The sequence below is a fragment of the Epargyreus clarus genome, unplaced genomic scaffold (genome assembly GCF_041222505.1).
Source record: "Epargyreus clarus isolate Ecla_fem2 unplaced genomic scaffold, WU_Ecla_fem_2.2 ptg000035l, whole genome shotgun sequence".
NCBI lineage: Eukaryota > Metazoa > Arthropoda > Insecta > Lepidoptera > Hesperiidae > Epargyreus > Epargyreus clarus.
In genome coordinates this window covers 9,594,400-9,611,548 of record NW_027332240.1, presented here as the reverse complement: position 1 = coordinate 9,611,548, position 17,149 = coordinate 9,594,400, and the positions used below count along the sequence as shown (strand labels likewise).

Below are 17,149 nucleotides of genomic sequence, written 5' to 3'. Positions count from 1 at the left end.
CGCAAATATCCCTAGGCGACTCGCAGAGGCGCGGCAGTGTTCTCAATGTGTCTATTTCGGCCATTGCTATCATCTCCGATCTACCGAATCTCATTTCCAAGGTCTTCATAACATCGGATGGGTGCGCGTTGGTGATCAATAAGCTTTCAACTGCTTCCTTAGCTCTTCCTATTAGATGTCTTCTTAACCTATTAATATTTTCTACTATTGAAAAAGACTCTTCTGTTTCCATATATGCTGCTCTAAAAGGTAGCCAGTCCTGATAATTACCGTTAAAAGTCGGTAATTCAACAAACTTTGAGGACCGCTGGCTAGCTTTGATGGCCTGTGTTATCGCTGACGTAAGTTGAGAGAAGTCTGGCTGCGCGTGGACTCCCGCCGGTGCTTGAGCTCCCGCCGTTGTATGTACTCGCGGATCTGGTTGGGTATGGTGCGCTGTACTATTATTCTGTTGAACCGGCCTTGTCTCTTCCGTGATGGCTTCTATTTCGCGGAGAGGTAGGTGCGGCTCGTCGGCTATGGCTAGCCTCGGTTGCGCTTGCTGTTCCAACCATTCGTCGACCCTGGTGTCGGCTTCTGTTTTTGAGTACTCGGAGACGTCGTCATCGTCGTCTTCTGCTTCTATAACGGCGAGGCGTGCTGTTGCAAGTTCCACTTGCAGACGTATGAGCTCTTCTTTGGCCTTGGCTATCTTGTAAGCCTTTGTCCTTGAACGCGTGGATCCGGCGCGTCGACTCGGAGCGCGCGAACCATGCTGACTATGTGCTTCTGAAGGCTTCTGTATTACTGTCGGTGAATCAGTACTGGCGGTGAGCTCGACGGAATTCTTGAAAATGGTCGCAGCCGGCCTGGCCATCGTGGTGCCAGTGGCCACTGACGCTACTGTACCCTTCGTCGTGACGGACGTGTCTGTAGCGGAGGTTCCCCCAGTAGTGTCGGTCGCGGTGGTTCCCGTGGCCGACGTTTCTGTTGTGCCCGTAGCGGAGGTCCCAGTGGTCGCGTCAGACGAGGAGGGCTTCGTTTCCGTCGAGTCTCGGCGTTCTTTTCCCACGGAGCGTGTGATCGGCATTCTTCTTGCTAATACACAAAAATGACAATTGGAACGATAATATTACTTACTATTCTTCAATTTCTTCAATATCCGGCTCGAAGGACCATTAAATGTGCAGGGGCACATTACTATAATTGCTGGGTTGGAAGAATTGAAATCCCTTGTTTTACTCTTGTTCCATTTATTCCTTTGTTCCATAGGTCTATTGCCAGTACTGAATGAAAATTTGAAAATCTGGCCTGTTTATATCCCCGACTCAAGTACCACAACTAGAAGCAGGTCTAGGCAGGAATATAGGCCTTTTGGCCAATTACAACCATTTCCCGTTATTCTATGTCTAAACCTGTACGGACCTGTACGAACCTGTTCAAACTGTGGCCTTGAATCGACGATTCACAATAATAATAATAATAATCTATTTAGTTTGTTTAGGAATTTACATATTTCTATTTAAACTTCTATTAAAACCTAAACTATTGCAAAACCTATTATAATTGACACCTATACCTATGCCCTATAAACTATTACGAAATATTTATTTTAATACATTTACAAACTTAAACTATTATCTATTTTCCCTATTCTATTAAATCCTATTATATACTATTAACAATAAAACATAAGTAAAACACTATTCAAACATAATAAAAACATCAATAAATTACATTAAAAACTATCAGCTGTTTACGTAACTACGTCTTACTGCTATGATCAGCTGATCGAGTTGGAGTCAGCTGTTTAGCGTCGGCCATTGAACTATACAATATTAATCAGCTGATCGTGTGTTACGAATAATGAAGTCTTTATTTATTACAACTTATGAACTATTATTAACTATAAATTAAGTAAACAATTTCAAACTTATAATTACGTCGAATCTTGAGTCAGCTGTTCGCGTCGTCCCGCACAGATGTCCATGTGCGGCATTAGCCATTTACATCAGGTTGACTGCATGTTTGTCTGCTATTATTATGTCTGAATAGTTATATACCTACAGGAAAAATAGTTACGTCATACTAAGTATATGGAGGAAAATCTCCAGTAATTTCCCTCACGTTTCTCTATGCTATAGGTAATATCTGACGCCAGAGGTTCTATAAGCACACGGAAAATGATTTTCTTGGTAAATAAACTACTTCCGCATAATGTATATTTAAAAGGAAAAATACGCATGGGAACTAAACTTTAGTCTAAACGTGAGTCTGATTATGTAATAATTATAGTTTAATAAAAACTAAAAAACCACACTGAAATCGTACAAGGAAAATTGTTAATCCTGACGAGACAAAATTAGAATTGGACAAAATTATAAAAAATTATGTATTGTCTTTGGTTCTTGACAAGTATTCAAAATTTTAAATTAATCATACCGCTTGAAGTGGGTAAAAATCGAGTTCAAAGATTCCGTTACATACATACATACAGGCCAAGCTAATAAAAGTGTGGTAATTGAAGGTGGTAGAACCTTTTATGGTTCGACTCCGGCGGCACCACCGCCACACCTAGTTCTACCTAATACTGCCGCCTAACACTGCTGTGTTCCGGTTTGAAGGGTGTGGTAAGGGAGACATACTTTTCCGAGGCGTTCCAGCTTAGTCCTTAGGTGTAGCGGCGCATCTGTGGCCGACCTCAGGTAGGAATATCTAATCCTATCTGGGGTTGATTACAGATGTCCATGGGCGGCAGTAGCCACTTACCATCAGGTGGACTGCATGCTCGTCTGCTCCCCTTATATTATAAAAAAAAAGAATGTGGTATAAAGGTTGTAGAACTCTGAAGTTCGACTACCACCGTCACACCTGTTTTTGTTTAGTAACAGTTAATCGCAACTGTCTTTTGGTATGAAGGCTATTGTAAGGGAGACTTTTCCGAGGCAAATTTCGATCTTAATTAGGTAAATGCATAGATTGAATAATAATAACGGGCGCAAGTAATAGTTAAAATATTCGCAAAACATGAATTATTATGACTGATATTCTAACCAAAAAAATACTGTAAAAACAAGAGGTGGCCACCACACAAAAAAGGTTTCTCTATTTGTTCTACAGTAAAAACGTTAATAGGTATAAACAAGCACCAAACTTGTGTGATTATAGTATAAACTACTTAAGAATGAAAAGGTACAATATTGGCCAAGTGTGAGTCGAGCTCGCGTTAATCTCGAACTGGACAAGACACTTTTTTTTTCTAATCGATCACCATTCTACCACCATTCGTACCACCCTATATTATTGTCCCATCGATGAGCACGGGTCTCCTCTAAAAGTGAGAAGGATTAGGCCATAGCCCACCGCGCTGGCTATGTGCGTATTGGTAGACTTCACATACCTTTGAGCTTTTTTTTATAAGTCTCTCAGGTGTGAAGGTTTCCTGGCGATGTTTTCCTTCACCGTTTATGCAAGTGATAATTAATTTCTACTACGCGCATCAATTTTAAAAATCAGAGGTGCCTGGGATGTCAACCTCGGACTCCTCGATCGGGAGACCGAGTTTCTTAACCGCTAGGCTTGAATATTTTCTTTCGATTTTAATCACAACAAAATACATTGTATACTGAAACGAAGCCTTAATACATATACAATTTAACTTAACTGGTTATTTGTAAAAGCATGGAGCGTGCCATCTGGGATTTTCCAAATTTAACCCTGTCAAAATGGCGTCAGGTAGTCTGGCCGAGGTTCTTATAACCGTTAAAACCCGGGCAATATTTGTACCCTGAAAAACCCGATTAAGTTACTTAACAGCAATGACATAAAAATAACTAACTTTAAAATTCATTCGGAAATAACAAAGAATAATGAAACCAAAATATTAAAGTAGATTTTTTAAATTAGTTTTCAACGTAAATAAGCTTTGCTTCTTCGAGAAATATTTAGTACATAATGAAAAAGCGGCGAAAGAAACTTAAAACATGCTGGTAAATACCCATTTATAAGAGGAAACAATTATATATTATTTTTAATGTTGGAGCAGACGAGCCTACAGTCCACCTGATGGTAAGTGGCTACTAACGCTCATGGACATCTGTAATCAACCCCAGATAAGATCAGTTTCCTATATGAGTTGGTCACAGATGCGCCGCTACCCCTGAGAATTAAACTGGAACGCCTCGAGAAAGTATGTCTTCCTTACCACACCCTTCAAACCAGAACACGGCAGCGTTTAACACTGTTGTTATTAGGTAAAATAGGTGTGGCGGTGGTGCACAATAAAGGGTTCTACCACCTTCAATTGTATATTACTAATGTTTAAATCATCATCAACCCATTACTGCTGGGTACGAGTCTCCTCTCATAATGAGAAGAATTAGGCCATAGTCCACCGCGCTGGCCAAGTACGTTTTGGTAAACTTCACATACCTTTGACATTCTTTTTTCATAAATCTCTAAGGTTTAAGGTAATCTTAAGGTTTCCTCACGCTGTTTTCCTTCACCGTTTAGCAAGTGTTAATTAATTTCTAATACGCACATAACTATGAAAAATTAGAGGTCTGGGATTTGAACCTCGGACCCCTTGATCCGAGAGGCCGAGTTTCACCACTAGGCTATCACTGCCAGTCGATGTTTAAATATATATTACTAATTCGTTAGTATTACCACAAGCATCGGTGGTTCAGTGGTAGAATGCTCGCCTGCCACGCGGGCGGCCCGGGTTCGATTCCCGGCCGATGCATCATTAATTCCGTGTCGTTCTTTTAGTTGTTAGTTTTTTATATTTTGTTTATTTAAAATTAAGTCAAAAAATATTATATAAATAAAAATATTTTTATATGGTTTATTATCACAGGGCAAAAATAATGACTTTTTCCTTTCTACTCATGCTTTGTCATGTTGCTGTTACGTATTTTGTTATAAATAGTTTTTTTTTAAGTTTTTTAAATATACGATTACAATATTTACTATAATAACGACACGAATAGAGAGGGTAATGATTCGAGATTCGAGAGTGTGATTTATGATGTGACCCTTTTAGTCCTCAGGTGTCGGTGACCTTTGATCGGCTTCAGGTAGAAATCTTATGTGTATGACTTTTTTTATAATATAGGGGTAGTAGATGAGCATGCAGTCCACTTGATGGTAAGTGGCTACAACCGCCCATGGACATCTGTAATCAACCCCAGATAGGATTAGATATTCCTACCTGAGGTCGGCCACAGATGCGCCGCTACCCCTGAGGACTAAGCTGGAACGCCTCGGAAAAGTATGTCTCCTTACCACACCCTTCAAACCAGAACACAGCAACGCTTAACACTGCTGTTATGTGGTAGAAATAGGTGTGGCGATGGTGACTCAGAGTCGAACCACACCCACACCTTCAATGTATGAAGTTGATACAGTCCATGAAGACAATAAAAAGACACTCAGTAAATTTCTTTACCTCATTTTCATAATTAAGGAAGCGTTCCGAACCGGTAGTAAATTAAGAAAATATTGTAACTGACAATTTGTAAGTTCCTGCGAAGGCTTATAAAAAGTAAATACATTTCTTTGATGTTTTTACTATGTTTAAAGTCAACAGTACCCACTTTAAGTTTGTCTGTATTTACATTACGTGTACGGAAAAATACAGTGAGGATGGTTTCTTATAAATTGTATAGCAAATGGCCATGTACCCCTGGTTAGTGGTCATTGCCGTCCGTAATTATGTAACGAATTTCATATGGAAAAGAGGATCTTAAGCCGAACACAGGTTTTATTTCTGCCTTATAACAGCAGTAAACATTTTTGTGACTAGACTATGTAGCAGAAGAGCATTTAAATAGGGATGGTAGGGACATATAATTGCGGATCTCGATATAGATATAGGAAAAATGCAAAATGAGTTTCGGATACGGGTAACCGTATCTGTAAAGATATAAAAATATTTTGGATTATCCGATAGTTATGGATAATTTCAGATACGGGTTTTCAAGCTATTTTAAGAGAATAGAAAATAGGAACAAATAAGTAATAATTTGCATTTATTTACAAAATGCTCTCGACTACTGTATCCGTGTCTCATTTCCCCCATCGGAAATAATTTAAAACTTTTATATCGGATCAATTACCGTTTCGGATACATTATTATTCGAACATCCGATACGAGTAGTTACGGTTACGGATCTCCATAACAAAATGCTCAAAATCTCTGGAAAGTTTCTGCATTATTAAGTACAAGATCAAAAAGGCAAATAAAAAAGGTTGTTATGAACAAATACCGAACGAAAATAACTGATAGGTGTGTAAATAGCACCGAAATAAAACAAACAATCAGAAGTTAGTGAAGATCATAAGATTATATAGGTGAGCAACATGACACACGTAGAAAATATAAAACATAACATGAAAGACGTTATGTTTTTTGTTTTCTACGTGTGCATAGGATTTAAAAGAGGTATATGACTTCGCGGTTTGATTCCAGAAGCATTGCCGCCACACTTATTGCAACCTGTTAACAACATTTTTTTATAATACACAAGTAGCGAATTAGCTTGCAGTCCACCTGATGGTAACTGCCGCCGCTACTGCCGCCCATGGACATCTGTGATTAACCTCAGATAAGATTAGATTCCTCTGGCTAACTGACGTTGGCCAAAATGCGTTGCTACCTTTGAGGACTTCTTGGAACGTCCTAACATAAGCATAACTTACTGCTTTCAAATCGGAATGCAGCAGCGTTTAACATTGCTTTTATGAGGCAGTGCATTAAAAACATTATTAAGTATTATATACACTTATTCTAGGTGTTCCTTACTTAACTTAGTCCTCAGGGGTAATAACGCAACTGTTAGCCTTAGGTAGGAGTATCTCTATCCCTGTAGTTCCGAGACTAGAGTAGGGCTACGGTATCTCCTGCCTGTCGTAAGAGGAGACTAATAGCAGGCTTCCAGGGATGCCGGCGGCAAGAGTGGGAGCTCGAACCGTCCGGAGAGCAACCCCGGGAAGGACGGCGGCATGTGTGGTCGCATAAACACCAGATGTACGGGAGGAGCGTAAAGTGCTCACCCTACGGCAGAGCCCGACGGGGGCATCGCGCTCGGAGGACCTCGGTTGTATTCCATCGGAGATCCCGGAGTTCTCCACCAAGCGCTGAGGGTCACCGGGGGGGTTTTAGTGCGGTTAAAATCCCACATAACTCGGCGTCACTCCCACGTCGTCGGGTACATTTTTAAGGTTTCCCCCTCGAAAACAAAAAAAAGATAGGACCATCTCATCTCGGGTTAATTATAGATATAGGTCGCTACCGCCCACATACCATAAGGTGTAATGTATGCTTGTTTGCTGCTTCTATATTATACCTAAATACATATACTGTCATCATCATCATCAACCCATTATTATCCCACTGCTGGGTATGGGTTTCCTCTCATAATGAAAAGGATTAGGCCATAGTCCACCGCGCTGGCCAAGTGCGTATTGGTAGACTTTACACAACTTTGACGCTTTTTTTTATAAATCTCACGATGTTTTCCTTTACCGTTTAAGCAAGTGATAATTAATTTCTAATATGCACATAAAATTTTGGAAAAATCAGAGGTGCGTGCCTGGTATTTGAACCAAGGACCCCTCGATCGAGAGGCAGAGTTTTCTAATATCTATCCTAATATTCTAATATATAATTCTATCATAATATTTATGTATATAGTCCAGAGGGTAGATGAATCAGATATCTAGTAGTATTTCAAAACAATGATAGTATATAATATGGTAATAACATGGTAATAACAGCTATTTACCGGAGTTCCCAGCCGTCAGCAAATGAGGTAAATGCACTTCTCACTGAGTGAATAATTTTCTTAAGTGAACTTGAATGGTGGTAGAACCAGTATAATTCTACTGTGAGGGGATTACCACTACACCTGTTTCTAGCGGGAAGGTGTAATTTCGTTTTGATAGAAGGATGTGGATTCAAGCTGACTTATATGGAGTATCTTAGTCCCCAGGAACGGTAACGTACAGGTGGTAGAAACCCTGTTATATACGAAGTTGTTTGTTATGTTATATAAGTTTTTTTTCTTATAGTATAGGAGTAGCAGACGAGCAGGTGGACTGCACCTGGTGGTAAGTGGCTTCTGCCGCCCATGGACATCTGTAATCAACCCCAGATTGGATTAGATATTCCTACCTGAGGTCGGCCACCGATGCACCGCTACCCCTGAGGACTAAGCTGGAACGCCTCGGAAAAGTATACTTACCCTTACCACACCCTTCAAAACTGAACACAGCAGCGCTTAACACTGCTATTATTAGGCAAATATAGGAAATTGGTGTGGCGGTGGTGCCGCTGGAGTCAAACCACCTTCAGCTAGTTGGTTATACAAATATACATGGAGTTCGTAATTACAGATGTGGTCCAATTGGGACTGTATGCTCCTTTTTTAACTTCGATTTGAAACAAGACAATATTTATGTTACAAAAGACGTATTAAATTTAAAAATAATCTCCGAAGAAAACATTAATCAAAATATTAATACGCTTACTGTTTTTTTAACCATATTTTATAGTAATCAAGAAGTATTTACAGAACAAATGAACAGCGGGTTTATTAGGAGTCACAAAAAATGTCCTATAAAGATAAATATCAAATTATGATGTTCGCAAGGCAAATGTTATTAATATGCATTTTAATTAGAAATAACCAGACGTGTCTACAGGCGTTTTTAGGTTGGCAACTAAGTTGCCGACGTTTTTTTAGTATTGTTTTATATAAAAAATAACAACTGATGACTCATTGTATTTTCTTTTGTTGTTACATATTCTTTATTAAGAAATTATACAGATTCGATTTGAAACTTGATACTCCGCGCATAGCAACCTGACATTCAATTTTAATGATGTAACAATTAACCTAATTAACTCAAACAAGAAAAAATCAATTCCGGTGGAAAACCATTTGGAACATGTACACAAATATTTGACGTATTGAAAAATATTTTACGCAGTTTCCGTCTGTAAGATTAGTACTTCGGACTTTATTTTTGTCACGCGGGTTTATTTTTGCGTGTATTACCGGCAAGTCCCAATAACTTCACGGCAGTCATCCTGTATGCATGATTCACATAGAAAAAAACCATCCATGACACGATAGGATGCGTGGCACGCATGCGGTCGGTTTTGCAATATAAGAACCTCACGCAGGCACAAACCCGCGTAATAAGAAACAAGCCTTATAAAAGAATTTATAAAAAACATCCACTCCCACGGGATAAGGAATGAAAGCATTTTCTTATTTAAGATAAAAGTATGAAAATATTTTTTTAATTTTCAATTTTCGTGACAGTCCCGTGAAAACGACAAGGTCAAAGTCCTCAGTTAAACTCAGATGAGTGCGGATGGCAGTAGTTAATTATGAACAAGTGTTTACCACGTGTTTTTATCTTAATGGGCATAATAGTTGTAATTAATACAGATATTAATTACATAAGCGATTAATATTCTGTACTAGGTTTTGCCCGTGACTTTATTCGTATAAATTTTAGTTTTTATATTTATGATATCAACTGTTTATTTTTATGCAATAAAATTGTAGTTGCTTGGAATTCACCTGCCTTTATAAACAAGCTATAGATAGCTTTAGTCAACTCCAGATAGGATATTAATCTTGATAGTATTTTACATTATTCCAAAGTAAGGTGGGCCACAGTTGCGTTGTTAGGGGACTAAGATGGGATTCCTTATGAAAGTGTCTACGTTGCCGTTCAAATCCTAACACAGCAGCGCTTACTATTGATCTGTCTGTGTGTTTTGTATAATTAGTTTCAGCAGTAAAATCATTGTGACGCACAAAAGTTCCAGGTTCAATCCCCAGCCATAGACTGACAGATATAGATTTCTATTCTGGGTTTGTGTGTTTGTATACTATGTGTGTACAGGAAATGAGAGGTTATAAGATGTTATAAACGTCTAAATCTTTGATTATCTTAAATTGTGACTATGTTTTTATTTTCTTTTTATTCACATAAAAGATGCAATGGTAACGTTTAAAGCATTTTCTCTGTTTATTTATTTTATTTTACAAATTGTGTACACAGAAACATTACAAATAAATATAGCATTAAAAAAATGTAGTACAAATGACTACTTATTCCAACCTGGAATTTCTTCCAGCAGCCCCTATGGTCAGAAAATTTGTATGAAAGGCAAATAAAGTGTGCACAAAATAGATAGGTAGGATAGATATAATATACATATATACAATTACATACACATAATATATACAATAATATATACATATGATAATATATACATACAAATATATACTGTTTATTGTACCAACGCTAAAATCTCCTTATTTTTCGTTACATTCGTCTGCCTGTTCATGTGTCAAAAAATAGATCCTTTCTTCCTTTTGTTCCTTTTGTAGGAATTGTTGAAAATTATTTAAAAGTTATTTAAAAGATTATTTAAATGAAAACATTTGTGCGTTTTAGAGATGAGATATTTCTATTTCAAGTTCACCGAGCGTAAAAATAGCTTTGTTTTTCATGGTTCAATGTCACTGTTTTTGCCGTTAATATCTAACTATTAATCCCGAGTATGGATTATCACTGTATGATTATGTATGAATATTCACGTGGTGTGACATGCATTTGACCGATCTTTGTATATAACCATGCTATCAGCCACTATACATACGATATTCGTAGTAGAACCCTTTGTGGTTCGACTCCGGTGGCACCACTGCCACACCTATTTGTGCCTCGTAACAGCAGTGTTAAGCGCTGATGTGTTATGGTTTGAAGGGTGCGGCACGGGAGACAACTTTCCGAGGCGTTCCAGCTAAGTCCTCAGGGGTGGCGGCGCTTTTGTGTCCGTCCTCAGGTAGGAGTATCTAATCCTATCTGGGGTTGATTATAGATGGCCATGGACGTCATTGGCCACTTACCATCTGGTGGACTGCTATTCAGATATTAAAAAAAGTTTCGGTCCTATTTCGGATTACTTATGAATTACTGTTAAACTCACAAACAATAACAGTATTTTGACACTTAAACTCTTTACTTAGTAAATAAGCCCATTTAAAGTTGTATTTGATAGATCGATTAGTCAAATACAATCAACAGACTCAAATTTCGTATACAAATGTCAAGTTTCAAAACGGATTCCAAGCTTTATAAATTTAGATACTGATCCGACACTTAAATTTCTGTAAATTTACAGCTGTACCCGGAACTACATAAACAAATGTCATATATTTACGGACGGATCCGAAACTTTGCTGATGGTTGTCAAATTTTACGAACGAATTTGAAATTTCTTTACGTCATTTACGGATAGATCCGAAACATTGTGGACAAATGAATTGATAACAAAGTTAAACATTTCGCCCAGAATCCATAGCAAGGTCCGTCAACGTCCCCGAAGATGGAATTGGAGCCAATTGTAGTTGTATGGGATGCATTTTTAGCCATCTAAATATAATGCGACAAATGGCAAGGTGCCAAGCCCGGACTATGCCCAGTATACAATTTACAGATTTCACTCTGACTCTCTAGGAGAGATGGGATGATGCCTAGGTTTTGATTTTCGCCTTTTACTCTCGGGGTCCTAACTAAGCTTACCGACATAGCTCTCAAAAATAGTAATACTTTTTCAATTAGTGTCTCAAAATTAGTAAATAATTAGTTAGTACAAGTGGCAACGGGGCAGTCATATGGCTCATTTGGCCAATGGGATGGAAAAGTACATCCTCGAGTGACAGACTATAGGTACGTCATTTCCTAGGCTGCTCGCTTTTTAAAATAAATTCAAAAATAGTAGAAATCTTCATATTTATTCAAAACTATATAATATTTCCTCTTCATGGCAATAGTTAAGCTCTGCTTTCATCTGATTATTTATATTTAGCCGGGGATAACGACCTTTAGGCCTATTATGTTTATTTGTGATTATTATGTTGATTTGTGACAATCTGTCTGACTGCGGAAGGTAATGAGACCCTTCGCAGTCGAAATAGCGGCCATAGAAGTGAATGAATTGTGAAAATTTGAACTGTCTATCTATTACGGTTCAATAGATAAAGAGATAACGCCGAAAAATAGCGGTCTCTTATATGGCGATCTCCATTTATTTTCCAGATTTATTCTTAGTGTTTGTTGTTATAGCGGTCACCATTAAACATTCTGTAAAAAAATCCAGTGTCTACCTTTTACGGTGCCAGTAATAGAGCCCTGTGACCAACAGGCAGACAGCGGAGGCTTGGTAATAGCGTACCGTTTTGGACCTTTTGGGTACGAAATCCTAAAACCCTTTTTTTTTTTTTTTGTTCACGAGGGGGAAACCTTCAAAAGGTACCCGGCGCCGTGGGAGCGACGCAGGGTTATGTGGGATTTTTACCGCACTAAAACCCCCCCGGTGGCCGTCCTCAGCGCTGCGTAGAGGGCTCCGGGATCTCCAAAGGAACGCAACCGGAGTCCTCTTAGCGCGTTGCCCCGTCGGGCTCTGCCCAGGTGAGCTTGACGCTCGCCACACCATCTGGTGTGTACGACGGTATGCGACCACACATACCGCCGCCCTTCCCGGGGTCGCTTACCGAGCGGTTCGAGCTCCCACACTTACCGCCCGCAACCCCGGAAGCCCCCTTTTAGTCGCCTCTTACGACAGGCAGGGGATACCGTAGCCCTATACTGGTCCCGAAACTACAGGGACAGATCTACCAATCCTAAAACCCTAGTGAACTCTTTCCCTCAGTAACTGATTCACTCTTCAAAGCTTGCAAACGGTGGCTGTTTTCAAGCAAATATTATATTTAGCAAACAGATACTATACGTCAACGTATATTATTTATCTTTTAATTACCAAGATATCTTTTCTCTTTCTGTCTAGAATCTTTTGTTTGTTACGCAAGTTTTATAATGTTATTTAATGAACTGCCTCTTTATTTGCAGATTAAATTAATTTATGATCATATCATATCAGGATTGTCGAAAATTTATGAAGTAGAAGATTCTGGTAGAAAACTTTCGTCATTTTTACAGAAGATAATTTATAAACAGATAAAGAACATAAATCACTTGACTTGTGTGGATTAATTATGACACCCAAAATTGGTCCTGTGAATAGAAAATCCAAAAATAATAAAGAAGTTTCTGTATGAGAAAATGAGGTTCTTACTAGAGAGACAGTACAAGGATAAAGCTAGTAGAATCCTTTGTGGTTTGACTCCGGCGGCACCACCGCCACTATTTCTGCCTCATAACGGCTGTGTTAAGCGTTGCTGCATTCTGGTTTGAAGGATGTGGTAAGCGAGACATACTTTTCCGAGGCGTTCCAGCTTAGTTCTCAGGGGTAGCGGCGCATCTGCGGCCGACCTCAGGTAGAAATGTATAACTCTACTTGGGGTTGATTACAAATATCCATATGCGGCAGTGGCCACGTACGATCAAATGGACTGCATGCTCGTCTGCATATTATGAAAACAAAGGTCCAACTATAGCCAGTAATGACAATAACAGTAAGGTTTTAAGGTGGTAGAACCCTTTGTGGTTCGACTCCGGCGGCACCAGTGCCACGCCTATTTCTACCTAATAACAGCAGTGTTAGGCGCTGCTGTGTTCCGTTTTAAAGGGTGTGGTGATGGAGACAGACTTTTCCAAGGCGTTCCAGCTTAGTCCTCGGGGATAGCGGCGCATCTGTGGCCGACCTCAGCTAAGAATATCTAATCCTATCTGGGGTTGATTACAAATGTCCATATGCGGCCGTGGCCACTTACGATCAAATGGACTGCATACTCGTCTACATATTATGAAAACAAAGGTCCAACTATAGCCAGTAATGACAATAATATATGTCCTATATGACGCTTAAAGAGACAAAGAAGATACAGTAGGTAGTGTTTCCAAAAAGGATCATGATACAGAAAGCGTTATACGAATTGAGGACTAAGACGTTGTATCCGTTAAAACGCGTTTTTCCACAAAACGAACTAAAGAACATTTTTAGCCCACATTAGCCAAGTGCTGACATCTGACTGTTAACTTTAGTAGTCTCGGGTTCAATTCTCAGTCCGCTGGTGGATGAATGAATCCGTTTTTAAATTTGAAACTACACTAATATTATAAAGAGGAAAACTTTGTTTGTATGTTTGTTTATAATGAATAGGCTCAAAAACTACTGGACTGATTTTAAAAATTCTTTCACCATACGAAAGCTACATTATCCACGAGTGACATAGGCTATATTTTATATGAAATATATTTGATTAGCTAGTTGTTAATAAATTTAAGATTAATTTTAATTTATCGGACAGATTAGGTTACATTTATTATAATGTAATTAAATTTATTATTATAATGTAAGTAATAATTATATTTACTATCTACTATCAACTATTGAATAAAATAAATGTTTTATTTCTTTTATGCAGCGTACCATAATATCATACTTTTTATTTTTAACTTTTTCTTTTAAGAAATTCTCATGTAAGTAAATGTATGTTCTTATGAGAATAAAGATATCTCAAACCTCATAATAAACAGTTAATGACGTCACGAAATCCCAACTGCTATCCCGAGGGAGACGCATTTACTTCCAGGCTATTCCAGGATATATGACTAAATCAAATACTATTTTACCAAAAGACTTAATTCACCAAATATTGACGTCAGTATTTATTGATCGGGGTTGAAATGTAATGACGTAACAGAAAACCCACTCATGGGGTTGCCACCCCATCGATAGCGACATCGGTATCCACGCCACCCCCTGATGCAAATACCTCCCTATATGCGCCATTTTATAGTGTTCCACCCCTTGGCACCTTATTATAAAATGTGTATTTTTTATTTTAGTTAATTTTAGTTTTAGTTACTGTTTTATTACTTTAACTTTTAATATATTATATAACATTATTTAGGTAACTAATAAGCGAAACCATTGAAAAAATTGATAAATATTTAGATTTATTTTAAAAATTAAGATTTTGATTTACGTATACGATAATGAACGCAAAATTTAATTATTTATTGTACAGGCAAAAATATGTGTTGCACGACTCATGATGCGAAGCATCAGAGAGTGCTTTACGATCGAAATATTTTTTTCGCTTCATTTTGGCGGCTATTTTTATTATTATAGCCTTGATAGTTCACGGAATCAAGATATTTTGCATACTATTGTCGAGATAATTTAATGGAGATTAATTCCATACTTTTTAAAAATTGATTTACTGCAATAGAATTGGAAAAAAACACCAAAATAGGTCAAAAAATTTTCCTGTCCGTCATGTGTGAAACCTGAAAACACTGTAACTTGTGAAAAAATCCATCATTTGAGTTAAATTTTTTTTTTAAAAATTCTAATCGACGATTGTAGGTCACTGAATGCGAATGATTAATTAATTCAGTGTCGTTTAATTGCAATTAATAAAAAACGAAAACTACAAGACTGTATATCTATAGATATTATGTACATTTATTCCACCAGGGGCGCTTGTGCAGTACCTTCTTCCTACTACAGCTGTTTTTTCGGCAATTAATTTTGAACGACTTAAGTTTTTTTTTTTATATTTCATAATTAAATGAGCATTATGAGTCGTGCACTTTTGGATTTTCCAAACTTTTCTTAAAAATAATATTGCCAAAGATATGTATATTAATGCATAGAGAATATTATATTAATAACAATCATCAACAACCCATTATAGTCCCATTGCTGGGCACGGTTCCCCTATGAAAACGAGAAGTATTAGGTCATAGTAGGTCAGAGATGATAGAACCCTTTGTGGTTCGGCTCCCGTGGCACCACCGACTCACCTATTTCTTCCTAATAACAGCAATGTAAAGCGCTGCTATGTCCTAATTTGAAGGGAGACATACTTTTCCGGCGCATTTCAGCTTATTAGTCAGCGGCAGATCTCTGGCCAACTACAGTTGAAAATCTGGTCTTATCTGGGATTACAGATGTCCAAGTGCAGTAACTGCTTAATATCAGGGGGACTGCATGTAGTTTGCTAAGTCTATGTTCACTGTCCCTGTAGTTCCGGGACCAGAATAGGGCTACGGTATCCCCTGCCTGTCGTAAGAGGCGACTAAAAGGGGCTTCCGGGGTTGCGGGCGGCAAGAGTGGGAGCTCGAACCGCCCGGCTAGTGACCCCGGGAAGGACGGCGGTATGTGTGGTCGCATACCGTCGTGCCCACCAGACGGTGTGGCGAGCATCAAGCTCACCTGGGCAGAGCCCGACGGGGCAACGCGCTAAGAGGACTCCGGTTGCGTTCCTTTGGAGATCCCGGAGTCCTCTACGCAGCGCCGAGGACGGCCACCGGGGGGGTTTTAGTGCGGTAAGAATCCCACATAACTCCGTGCCGCTCCCACGGCATAGGGTACCTTTTGAAGGTTTCCCCTTCGTAAACAAAAAAAAAAAAAAAATCTATGTTCACAATTCACACACCTTTGAGAACTTTTCTAGATAAATCAGGTATTTAGTTTTCCTCACGTTATTTTCCTTAACTGTTTAAGTAAGTGATAATTTATTTCTAAGTAATAATTTACATACAGATGTAAATTATTATATTATATCATCTTATATACAAATCATTATAGTATACGGCCTAAGGAAAAAAGGTTATCTTCAAAGGGTTAAACTTTGAAGCAATTATGAGGAAAGGCACAAGATATATGTGTTACACAATATATTTCTTGTAACTCGTAGGTATTATAGACATGTTATAATCTTATATATAAAATCCTCGTGTCACAATGTTAGTTACCGTACTCCTCTGAAACGGCTTTACCGATTTTCACCAAATTTGGTATGCATATTCAGTAGGGCTGAGAATCGGCTACTATCTATTTTTCATACCCCTAAGTGATAAGGGTGGTTCACACTTAACATTTTTTTATTTATATGGCACATCGTTTGCCGGGTCAGCTAGTTATTCTTATATAATGAGTTTTAGGTACCTAAATAATAGAAATTAGCAGAAAAATATGCGATCGTCTTTCGTCATATGTGTTACAGGCACATCGCATTGATCCATTTATATTGCTGGTTGTTAATACTTTACGTCACTTATTAAATACTTTTCTATTATATTTTTTAGAATGTGGAGTCTTGCTTTGAGTCATGAAATGTCAGCTGATATTTGCAATGTCTTTTATAATGGAGATATGATAAAATAA

General features: G+C 38.2%; 1 protein-coding gene and 1 non-coding gene across 2 annotated transcripts in view; one reads left to right on the top strand and one right to left on the bottom strand.

Annotated features, from left to right (window-relative positions):
- The window catches only part of LOC140756418 (facilitated trehalose transporter Tret1-like), a 63,393-nt gene that overhangs the window by 28,362 nt on the left and 17,882 nt on the right, over nucleotides 1-17,149 (bottom strand). The gene's annotated exons all lie outside the window — the stretch shown is intronic.
- Nucleotides 4,653-4,723, top strand: TRNAG-GCC (transfer RNA glycine (anticodon GCC)). Its single transcript has one exon. It is a non-coding gene; the product is annotated as a tRNA-Gly (tRNA).